Below are 12927 nucleotides of genomic sequence, written 5' to 3'. Positions count from 1 at the left end.
CTAGTGGCTTTATTTTTATTGTTTTTAAAATATATATGTATTTATTAAGCAGCCCTCCTCATTTGCATAATGAGGCAGAAATGCATAAACAAATTAACAAAGAAATGCATAAAGAATGCATAAAGAAAAGCATAAAGAAATGTATAAAGAAATGTATAAAGAAATTAACAAAGAAATGCATAAACAAATTAACAAAGAAATGCATAAAGAAATGCATAAAGAAAAGCATAAAGAAATGTATAAAGAAATGCATAAAGAAATGCATAAAGAAATGTATAAAGAAAAGCATAAAGAAATGTATAAAGAAAAGCATAAAGAAATGTATAAAGAAAAGCATAAAGAAATGTATAAAGAAATGCATAAAGAAATGCATAAAGAAATGTATAAAGAAAAGCATAAAGAAATGTATAAAGAAAAGCATAAAGAAATGTATAAAGAAAAGCATAAAGAAATGTATAAAGAAATGTATAAAGAAATGTATAAAGAAAAGCATAAAGAAATGTATAAAGAAATGTATAAAGAAATTAACAAAGAAATGCATAAACAAATTAACAAAGAAATGCATAAAGAAATGCATAAAGAAAAGCATAAAGAAATGTATAAAGAAATGCATAAAGAAATGTATAAAGAAATGTATAAAGAAATGTATAAAGAAAAGCATAAAGAAATGTATAAAGAAAAGCATAAAGAAATGTATAAAGAAATGTATAAAGAAATGTATAAAGAAAAGCATAAAGAAATGTATAAAGAAAAGCATAAAGAAATGTATAAAGAAATGTATAAAGAAATGCATAAAGAAATGCATAAAGAAATGTATAAAGAAAAGCATAAAGAAATGTATAAAGAAATGTATAAAGAAATGCATAAAGAAATGCATAAAGAAATGTATAAAGAAAAGCATAAAGAAAAGTATAAAGAAATGCATAAAGAAATGCATAAAGAAATGCATAAAGAAATGCATAAAGAAAAGTATAAAGAAATGTATAAAGAAATGCATAAAGAAATGCATAAAGAAATGTATAAAGAAAAGCATAAAGAAATGTATAAAGAAATGCATAAAGAAATGTATAAAGAAATGTATAAAGAAAAGTATAAAGAAATGTATAAAGAAATGCATAAAGAAATGTATAAAGAAATGTATAAAGAAAAGCATAAAGAAATGCATAAAGAAATGCATAAAGAAATGCATAAAGAAAAGCATAAAGAAATGTATAAAGAAAAGCATAAAGAAATGTATAAAGAAATGTATAAAGAAAAGAACACATAAATAAATAAGTTTTGGGTAAATAAATAAGGGGTGAAATGCAAATGGAAAATCATTCAAAAATAGATGAATAAACATATAAATAAAAACATACATTTAAAAATATAAAATAAATAAAACATAAATGCAAAAATAAATAAATAAAAAAATTCAAAAAATAAATACATGACTAAATAAAAGGGGAAAATTAAACAGAAGTCTAAATAAATAAGGGAATTAATACAAAGATAAATAAATAAAGAAGCAAATTTAAACAGAAATATCAATTAATGTTGCATTTTATCGATTAATTGAAGAAGAAAAATATACATCAATATTTCTTATTCCCAGAAAGCATGTAAAGTCTATATCCTATATGCTGGTATTTCACTTTCAACATTTGACTATCTATCCAACTTTCAATCCAGGAAGGATGCAAAAATGGCTGCTGCAGACAGAAAGTTTACATAACTTAAATCAGTGGGTGACACCCTGTATTTCACTCATGACTCTGGGCTATAAGAACATTAGCTATATAGCGGATGGGCCAGAATGAATAAATAAATAAACATAAATAAAAAATTGTATTTAAAAATAAATATAAAATAAATAAAACAAATGTAAAAATAAATAAATTCAAAAAAATAGATGCATGACTAAATAAAAGGGGAAATTAAACAAAAGTCTAAATAAATAAGGGAATTAATACAAAGATAAATAAATAAAGAAGCAAATTTAAACAGAAATATCAATTAAGTGGTACTACACCTCTCTATACCTCTCCCTGCACCTTCCAGTGATCTGGGTTTTAGATGGCCCCACATGAGGGACCCCAGTCAAGTCTATATGACATCATCTCTACATAACAATAACAAGTAGCAGCAATACAGCACAGGAGCAAGAATGACTCAACAATATGGAATCAATACATTTCTTTTCCCCAGCCAGGCACCCAAACCAGCTGGACTGGTTTTATGGTGTTGTAATCTCATAGAGAGACTGAAAATAGCCTGAGGGGAGTTGACACCATTGATGTGTTTGACACACCTCAAGAACGGGAATCCAGAACATGTCATTTACAGATCTGGCACATCCGCTTTAATGGTAATGTTCTTATAGCCCAGAGTCATGAGTGAAATACAGGGTGTCACCCACTTTATGTAAACTTTCTTTCTACAGTAGCCATTTTGCATCCTTCCGGGATTGAAAGTTGGATAGACAGGCAAATGTTGAAAGTGAAATACCAGCATATACTGTAGGATATAGACTTTACATGCTTTCTGGGAATAAGAAATATTTATGTATATTTTTCTTCTTTAATTAATGGATAAAATGCGACATTAATTGATATTTCTGTTTAAATTTGCTTCTTTATTTATTGATCTTTGTATTAATTAATTAATTATTTTAGTCATGTATTTATTTTTATAATTGTGACATAAATGCATAAAGAAATGTATAAAGAAAAGTATACAGAAATAAATAACTTTGGGTAAATAAATAAGGGGTGAAATGCAAATGGAAAATCATGCTAAAAAGAATAAATAAACATATAAATAAAAACACATTTAAAAATAAATATAAAATAAATAAAACATAAATGCAAAAACAAATTTAAAAAAATTAATAAAAAAATCATAAAAATAAATACATGACTAAATAAAAGGGGAAATTAAACAGAACTCTAAATAAACAAGGGAATTAATACAAAGATAAAGAAAGAAAGAAACAAATTTAAACAGAAATATCAATTAATGTCACATTTTATCTATTAATTAATGGCTTAATTTATTTTCTATGTTATTTTTGGTACATTTAATGACATTTATTAATCAATTTATCGAGTCATTTATTTATCTATTAATTTATTTTTTTATTTTGGCAGGTTCCATCCTCCATAGCTTAGAGGTATGACGAGGAGAAAATGCAAACTTCACACAGAAAAGCCCCAGACGCCCCTCAGATACAATCCCAGGACCTTGTTGCTGTGAGGTGATCGTATCACCCACATTAAGAAAGTACCAAGTACACAAAACACATACAAGTGATCATCATCATCATCAAGTCACATCATTTAAAGGGAAGTTCCCCCATAAATCCAGAGATTCTGCAAACACAATTGAAAAACAATAGAAATGTGCAGCGAGAGAAGAAACATGGTTGAGAGTTCATTTTTATACTTTCATTCTTGTATGTATGCCTTTTTACGTATATTTCTGGATTTCCCCTGTAATTTCTTCCCTTTCATCATACCTAGAAATCATTTTCATATAATTCCGTAGATTGTAGAGAGAAGTGGACGTAGTCACCGTGACGTCACCTATTGGTTTGTGGACTGCTGTTTTGAGGACTTGTGTTCGGCATTTTGACCGTTGCCATCTTGTTTTTTTGCAACCGAACGCTAAATAAGACATTTTTAGGTGAACGAAATGTTACAATTAGATCGAACAACGCCGGGGTAGCGACCTGTCAATCACAAGGTAGCCACGCCTTAAAGCACACCTTGCTTTATGGTCTAGTTGACTATAAATGGGACCATAATTTACTAAATGAACGTCATGCTGTATTGAAGAAGACTTGAAATTAGCGATAGAGACCATAAACTCATGTTTACTGAAGTAATAAATCAAGTGAGAAGTAGGCTCATTTTCTCATAGACTTCTATACAATCAGACTTCTTTTTGCAACCAGAGGAGTCGCCCCCTGCTGGCCATTAGAGAAAATGCAAGTTTAAGGCACTTCTACATTATAATAATAATAATTAGCTTCACTTCTCAGATCCCGGAGTTGCCCACTGTATATTCCTTTGTAGAGACTTTCTTGTACAGTGGATTTCAGGTTAGACTTCCTGTTAAAACTGGTCTTCAGGGTTTTAATAGGCAACAAAGCAGTGTGATCATGTTCGATAGAGATGGGCTGATTAAAGAAACAAGTCGAGAAGCAGGTCAGTTTGTACGGGACAATGACACCGATCCCAGGTCCCATGCAACCACACAACAATGCTCGTAAATGCTGCTTAACCAACTACGCCCATTCAATTTGTAATTAGACAACAGAGAAGGAGGCTTCGGGGACAGGAGTGGCAGATTATAGGGCGAGGTGTTGCGTGCGTGGTTGGAACGTGGCCTTGCTTTTGGTGCCAGAGTTTTAGATTTGAGACGTGGTAGTGTTGCCAAGCCATGTTCTTCTGGGTGCACAAGCACACACCAGAAAAATGCACTCGCTGCAATTTGAGTCTGACAGCTGCCTCTCAGACCATCTCTGTGCCAGTCCCACAAGCTCACCAGCACACTAAACATCAGCAAACCACCATGGGCCACATTGTGGTTAAAACTATGAAAGTACAAGTTGTATCGTCCCTGTCTCACATCACGGTGAGACACAAAAAAAAGCATATTTGACTTTATATGAACATGAATAGTCTCATACCTCTGTAGAGAGAAAGCCCCCCTGTGAGACAAACACACAAGTCTGAGCTGTGTTCTTAGTACTTATGATACACACACACACACACACACACCACAGACAGACAATTTCCTTTGTTTAGACTAGGTGGACAAGGTCAACGTTTATTGGCCAAATCCAGCCTGAAGGAGCGTCCTGATATTGTCTCTGTCCGTCTACACAAAGCCTGAAGAATGCAGGACCTTCAAGCCACAGATCAAGAGACATAAATATATCTTAATCCACGTCTGCCATCCCTGACTCATCTAACTGTGTCTGTCTGTCTTTGTAAACCCATGCAACAGCTCCCATAGGCCCCCAAGAGACATGGGAATACATGTAGGGGCTTTTCTTTTGGTCACAAACCCCATTAAAAAAAAACAGCAATGAGTTGATCCAACTAACAGATATCGTCTGTGTATAGACAAAGCCTGATTTATCGTATTCCTCTGTGGCTGAGAGCTCAATTTTTGTCCAAAAAACACCATCGTGCTGCTGTAAATCCTCACAACAGCACCAAATGTGTATTAATCCGCAGCTGAAAATAGACCCCAACAAATGTACCATTTACACTTGTTTGGGTGACGTTTGCTTAACACTACAGTGCCCAGCTGTTTTAGGAAATTACTGAGCCTTTTTCAAATTGGCGTTTTTGGTCGCTATAAGCACCATAGATGTGGGTCAATAGGGGCCTACTATGCCCAATATTAGGTTTTATCATCTATTTACATGGTAGATCACCGAAAGCAGGTATAAAAGAAGACGACAGCGACCTCTAGTGACCGTGGTAATTATGACAGGAATAGAAGCGGAAGTCAGGCGGTGTAGTATAAACAGTGTGAAACTCCATAAAGGGTAGAGGTCAGGGATGATGGAACAGGGTTTTCACCCAGGAGACCGGGGTTTGTATTCTAAAAAAAATAAATCTGAGATTTCAAGAATAAATTCATAGGTTTACGAGAAAAAAAGTCGTAGTATTATGAGAATAAAGTCAAAATATTATAAAGTAGTAATTTTGTACGTGCTATTTTAGAGGGAAAATATAGCAGCATGCCGCCTGTGTGAAAATGAGGAACGTGGAGCATCTTGTGAAGTTATACTTTAGTTTAGGTTTCACAAATAACAAAATACAAAAACGTGTATTTTTTTTTTTTTTGGGGGGCATTTTCCATTTTTATGACAGGACAGTGAATAGAGTCTTGAAAGGGGGGAGAGAGAGAGTGGATGCGGAAAGGGCCACAGGCCAGATTCGAACCCGGGCCGCCGCGGTCAGGACCAAGCCTTAATACATGGACGCCAACTGAGCTAACCCAGGCGCCCGAAACGTGTATTTTAAGTTTCGCTTTCACTTTTAAAATCTAGTAGGCCCCTAATGACCCACATCTATGGTACTTACAGTGACTGATAATGTCTATTTAATGGCCTGATAACAGTCTAATCGGGTGGCTAGATACCACAAGAGGTAAGTGAGTAAATGTGTTTTTGGTTGAACTGACCCTTTAACGAGTAAATAGCTCGTTGGCTGTATAGACCTACATTATTTGGAATAAACCTTCATGACTGACTATCAAAAAAAAGTTACTAATATTATTTCATGAGTAGCCTATGTGATATCTAAAAATGAATGTCCATTGACATACAGGCGTACCTTTTAGTGTGCACCATAGTAACCTTGTTCATTGGCCATCAGTGAAGCAGAGAGATGAAAAGAAGAAGATGAAGACGACGGGTTCTAATTAGAGAACTCGTCTTCCTGCCGCCCTTCTGTTCTCTGTTTGAGGGGAATCGTTTTAGATCAACAACCCAAGAACCCCTCCAGGTCTCCATACAGGCCGAGATATAAACAGGAACATAAGAGAGGCCCTTTTTCCTTCTGAACTCCAAGCCAGCTGCTCTTCCTCCTGTTCTACTCATCTCTGTGCTCTTCAGCCTCTCTGATGTACAGCATTTGTTTGGTGCTTCAGATATTTCAGACAAAGGACTTCCATCCCATGTGATCCATGTTTTTACTTTATTGCTGCGTCTAAACTGGTTTGCTTGAATGCATTTGTGAGCGTACCTCATTTCACAATATCATATCCGTACAGGCTGCACTATATTTCACAACATTAGAGTCATACAGGATGCACAGTTAGTAGTAACTCTGCCCATAGTTCAAACTGTAATTTGAACAAACTGTAATAGTAACTTGTACAATATCTGCAAACAAAATGCATGTTAAAGGACTATTTTTATTAGATGAAAATAAGAAAAATGGTTTGGCAAAAGTTTGATGGAGTTGGACTTATAACTGGCTTGAATAAATGCACCGTTCTGCCATTTGGGGGCTTTTTTAGACAGATGACAGGAAATGAGGGCAGAGAGAAATGGGGACTGACATGCAGCATATTAAGGCCTCCAGCCTGGATGTTGCAGGGTGCCCCTGTTTAGCTGTTTTTGGAAGAAAAACTCTGTATACTGGAGTAAAAGATTCTGCAAATAAATAAAAATAAAGTGAAAAGCTGATAAACCCAATATCATTCTCAATACTTTTAAAAGGGGATAAAAAACAACAACTAATAAATAGGCAGAAAGTTAGTTTTTCTAGCCTTAACGGTCATGTTTTGCTTATTTAGTTTCATGGTCGCAACTGCCTCCAAATTATACCCACTTTACATGAATTGATTTTTTGGCCACTTTGGGGCACTGACATATTATCACCAGTGAGCTACCTCCAGGTCTGAATGGTGAAGCCAATGCTGAAATGCCTTAAACTTCTTTTCTTTCTAATAGCCAACAGGGGGTGACTCCTCTGGTTGCAAAAAGAAGTCTGATTACGTAGAAGTCTATGAGAAAATGACCCTACTTCTCTACTTACCATACTTCTCCCATTAGCTAAAGGTGCACTTAAAAAAGCAAAGGATTTATTCAGAGCAAGTGCAGACACTTTCCAAAAACATCAGCAGAGATGTTAAGAGGTACTAAAAAGTCCTTGCGCTACTGCCAAGTGTGTTGGGTGGATAGATTGTTTGTATACAGTATGTTTGTGTATGTGATGATTTCAGTGGTCAGCCTACATGCAGATTCCCTGGGGGAGAAGCTGGAAACAGTGGGCGTTACTGCAGCTGCCAGGACAGGACCTCTCCCACACCCACACCACAGATTCACAGCTTTGTTTACCAACTTTTCCCATCAGTGCAAGTAAAGTTCCTTCTCATATCTGCTACGCTACGCTCTTGTGAAAGATTCCACGAGAAAAATTTTAAAGTCATAAGTCATTGTTACATTCATTATGACACATTAGAACCATAGAGGACCAGTACTGACTGGCAACAGTCAGTCTGTGTGCCAGTGGGTTGAACTTTGTGGGGAAACCTGCTGGATTTTTTACCAGTTGGTTTGGTAACGATACCAAACATGACAGTGATTTCACAATGATGTTGGCACACAGAGCCTTTTCATGCACATGCTTGCACACATACATGCATACTTGAATACACGCCAATAGGTGAATCTCCCACGAACAAATTTAGCCAATAAACAATAGGTTTGAAGATTAACATGTTCACTAATGCCTCCTATAATCTGTTTTTGCCCAAATAAAAATTCCTATACAAAGAGGACCAAATTTTAGAACACCAAAGCTGTTTCTGTTCTCTCTAATACGATTTTAGATCACATACAAAAAATCCACATTGTATATGTAAGTCCCAGTTCATTCAGCGGTTATAAAATGTTCTCGCTACAAAGATACACATGCATGCTTAGAGTCGCACACATTGTACAGTTCAAAGCTTCTGGGACTCCAGTCAGTCTGTCCATTCATACAATCAGGGGAAGCCCAGTAGAGACCGGTGCGTCCCTGTACGCTCAGGCCCCCGTCCCCCGCAGCCAAGCACAATAAACACCCCCAGAGGTCGGCTTCAATCGCCACCTCTTTGGTTTGAATCAGGTGGAGACCAAAATCACACCGGGCCGTGGTAACAGCGCATAAAAGAGTGTAAACAACCCACCCTCAGGACCCCAGGCGTCTGGGTGGGGGCCACCACCAAACATCCCCTCTCTGTGTCAGGGGGGCTTCAAAGGTATCGGTGGGGATAGGGTGGGGGTGAGACGGAGAGGCAGTGGTCAACAGTTTTTATTTTCAAACTTGTTCCTGCTCAGAGAGGAGTTGGTTTCAGGTGGGTCTGCAGCAGGAACAATGGGGACGTATGCATTTCTTAGAAAGACAGTTTGTATAGCAGCACCTTTGAAGGCTTCAGACTTGTGTTTGGTATTGTCTAGCGTTTCAGGTTTGGTTGTAAGTTTAAATTAAAATGCGTCACAATGCACAGCAAAGCACTCACCACTTAATTTCTGCTCACGTCATAGGGACAGGTTATATCTAGAAGGGGAAACAGCAAATTGGGGAAACTCTCCTGAGATGGTTAAGGTTAGGCATTGACCTTGAATAATTAAGGTTAGGCATTGACCTTGAATAGCCAAGGTTAGGCACTGACCTCAAATAGTTAAGATTAGACATTGACCTTGAATAGTTAAGGTTAGGCATTGACCTTGAATAGTCGTGGTTAAGCATTGATCTAAAATAGTTACGGTTAGGCATTGACCTTGAATAGTTAAGGTTAGGCATTGACCTTGAATAGTCGTGGTTAAGCACTGATCTAAAATAGTTACGGTTAGGCATTGACCTTGAATAGTTAAGGTTAGGCAGTAACTTTGAATAGTTAAAGTTAAGCATTGATCTCGAAGAGTTAAGGTTAGGCATTGACCTTGAATAGTTAAAATTAAGCATTGACCTTGAAAAGTTAAGGTTAGATCTCGAAATAGGTCGTTGGGCAGCGAGTCTTGCCACAGTCTTTGTAAGTTTTTGCAGATCTTATCTTATCAAATTTCGCAATTTGCAGGTTACCTTCTAGACACAACCGTGAGGACACAAATACAAAAACACACAGAGATACACATCCTTTTTACATCACACATTACTTTATTGTTATACATCATCTATCAATAGATCAATCTTTAAAATCATCTTTACATCTATATCATGTGACACCTTTGGGTGGTTTTCAACACACAACCCCCACCCGCCCACTCCCGCTACCCCCGAGGAGCAGGGGTCTCTGAGAGCAAAACACATCCTGGTTGCTCAGCTGGACTGGCTCCTATAAGGAGCCATCCAGGTGGAGCAAAGCATGCTGGGAGGGGAGAGGGGCCTGGTGAAGCCCTGCAGGGCAGGAATGTCGGCTGCCCACTGGACAAACAAACAGCTAAAATATGTAGTGCATACAGCATACACCTGCTAAAACATTATTCTGCGCTACAGAACGCATGGAAAGATGCACAACGGTGTAAAACATCATGAGGGAAATACAGCACGATGACAGCGTTCTGTAATAACTGGTAACACTTTATGATAAGCATCATTTATAAATGGTAAATTGATAGTTAACTAAACTCAGTTAATAGTTATTTTACTGTTGACAAACAACAAAATGATAATTAATAATGTTTAATAAGTATTTGTTAATGATTAAGATATTATTTATAAACCCTTACTTGTTTGTTAACAGTAAAATAACTATTAACTAAGTTTAATTAGCTATGAATTTACCATTTATAATGATGGTTATTTTAAAGGGTTACCTAATACTTTTGTTTAGAAAGGCAGACAGTGATACAAGTCAGGAGAAGACACAAAAAAGGGAGATTTTAAACTCCCAAAGACGTAACTGTGATGCAAAAAACACCACATCTTTGAACAAATCATCTTAAATCGATTCTGATGCCATATCACTGACTCCAGCTTTGACAGAAAAGGCAACCTAGACAAACATTTTCCACAGATTGAACAGCTGTATAGGAACATATTGATATTCATTGTATTCAGTTTCTTTAAAAAAAAAAAGAAAAAAAAAGAAAGGCAAAAAGTATGATGACATGAGGAAAATGCCATGAAACATGAAGGCAGATCATGGTGCACAATTCAAATACATCAATAACATACGGTTGTACAAGATGAAGGCCGTACTGGGTCCCTTGTCTCCATGTTAGTAGAATACATTGAACATAGATTCTGTATTGCATCATCTGCAAAGAAAAGAAAAAGGAACCGGGCAACATTCCCAAAAGCAGTATAGCACATCGTCAACTTCCAACCGTGTACACTCCTTCAGCGCCTATCTAGCAAATCTGCAGCCGTCACGACGAGTTAACGTCGCTCAGAGCACGTCTTCGCATGGCGTCGCATCTTTTCAATACATATTAAGTTGGTCTATTCAGAGTGTGGCGTCATGCTGGGAGCTGCTGGGGAGATGGAGCAGGGTGTGTATGCCTCATGTGAGCGTCCGTGCAGGAGGGGAGGAACGGCTATTTCTAAAGGAGGTGGAGGACCAGTTTGGACAGTTGCATTGTTCCTCTGGGATTATATAGACAGCCGTGACCTCTCACCCCTGCCTCAACGAGGAAACACTCACATATGATTCCTCTTAGAAGCAGCCAGATGCATGTGCTTTTTAGCTTTGTAGTGCAATTATAGTTTCCTGTCCTAAAGTAAAAGATTTGAAATCCGACATGTCTGAGAAACTAATCAGACGAATCAGAACTTTCATTCTCCCTCCTCCTAACTTTTTATCTCTTCCCCGTCTTATCCTCAAACCTCTCCTTCTCTTTCTTATAGTGCTGCATAGTAAAACTCATCGAGCGCACCGCAACTACTGGACGTGAGCCAAAGCAACCGGACTGCCAGACTTCTTTATATGATGCAAGGTTGCATGAGCTTGTGGAAACACACAGAGGAGTGCTTGATTTACTTTAGTGTAGAGCTGCTGAAGCTCTGGATAAGGTACATCAAACAGAGCCGCAGTGAAAGCAGAACTTCCGGGTTTCTGCTCCAGTCCCATTGACATTTGTAAATGTTCTAATAACTAAAAATCCAGCTTTGGAACCGAGCCTCTCTCTATAGTCAACACAGTCACACGGTAGATCGTGAAATAGTCACGAAATTTAATCTATTTGATATACACACAAATTTTTCGTGAAACTCAACACGACTTTCAACAACACATTTTTCGTGCTTTTTCCTACGAATTTCCAGCAACAAGTGACGCACGTGTCAATTTCCGCTCCAGTCTTTTCAAAACAAAACTACTTAGTTAGGTTTAGGAATAGATCGACTTGGTTAGGCTTAAGCAACGAAACTGATCACTGAACTGTTTGGGTTCAAATAACACCGGAAGTGCCGTAATTTAAGTAAATAAGTTAAGTGAAAAAAACTACTTAGGTAGTTTTTGGGTTAAAATAACTAATAGTGTTTGGGTTAAAATAACTCCGGAAGTGCCGTAATTTAAGTACGCAAGTTACGTGACAAATATATCAACTTTGACTTGTGGTTTCACATAAACACCGAAAGTCCTGTGTTTTTTGACCCACCCAGACCTCCTCCCTACGTGGCGTTCGGCGCTCTCTATACTTCCCAGTTCACAATTACGTGGATTACATACGAAATGATTTTGTGCTGACCATCACGAAGCAATTATGAATTATATGTGTCTATGTACACAAATCAATACATTAAATTTCGTGACTATTTCACAAACTGCTATGCGACTTGGCCGCTATAGTACTGCACAGTATTTATTTTTTCAAAAACAACCTAATATCACTGTTAATTATCTTTAATTAGCCCGTAGCTCAAACATGTCTGTAATACCAGTGAAGAGGGGTGAACGCTGTAGCACAAGACAGCAGAGATTACAGCTATAAAATCGGGAAAAAATGACTTTAAGTAGAACGTTTTGAGATGGATGAAACCAAGTTTACTTGCGATGAAGTAAGGACTTGAGCTAGCTGTAGTTTTTTCTGTGCTAACAAAGTTGTTTAGCTTTATTAAAATCACCAAGGCTTCAGTTTCTAATAGCAGCTGCTGTAGAGGATGACAACTTGACTCAGAATATGGAAAGAAATCCTGAATGAGAGACTGCATCGAGTTACAGAAGCTAGTGGAAATCAGGCTAGCCCGGGCATGACGTCATGACTTCAGCTCTCTGTAATGATAGATAATATAAATATATTTTTAGAAACTAGCTAGACTGGCGAGGTGATGCATCACAAGGCCGTTGCAGTTGGTCCATAATATCATGTGAGCCTGCCACAGTTATTCATGGTAGTATCCTTTGTGTTATGAAATGATTTAATTTGTTTAAAACAGTACAGTAGTAGTAGTTTAGTTCAGAGATTCTACATTACAGTACAATATCTGTAAG

The sequence above is a fragment of the Sebastes umbrosus genome, chromosome 4 (assembly GCF_015220745.1).
Source record: "Sebastes umbrosus isolate fSebUmb1 chromosome 4, fSebUmb1.pri, whole genome shotgun sequence".
Classification (NCBI taxonomy): Eukaryota; Metazoa; Chordata; class Actinopteri; order Perciformes; family Sebastidae; genus Sebastes; species Sebastes umbrosus.
The sequence above is the reverse complement of the archived record's forward strand: the minus strand, read 5'-3'. Positions refer to the sequence as shown.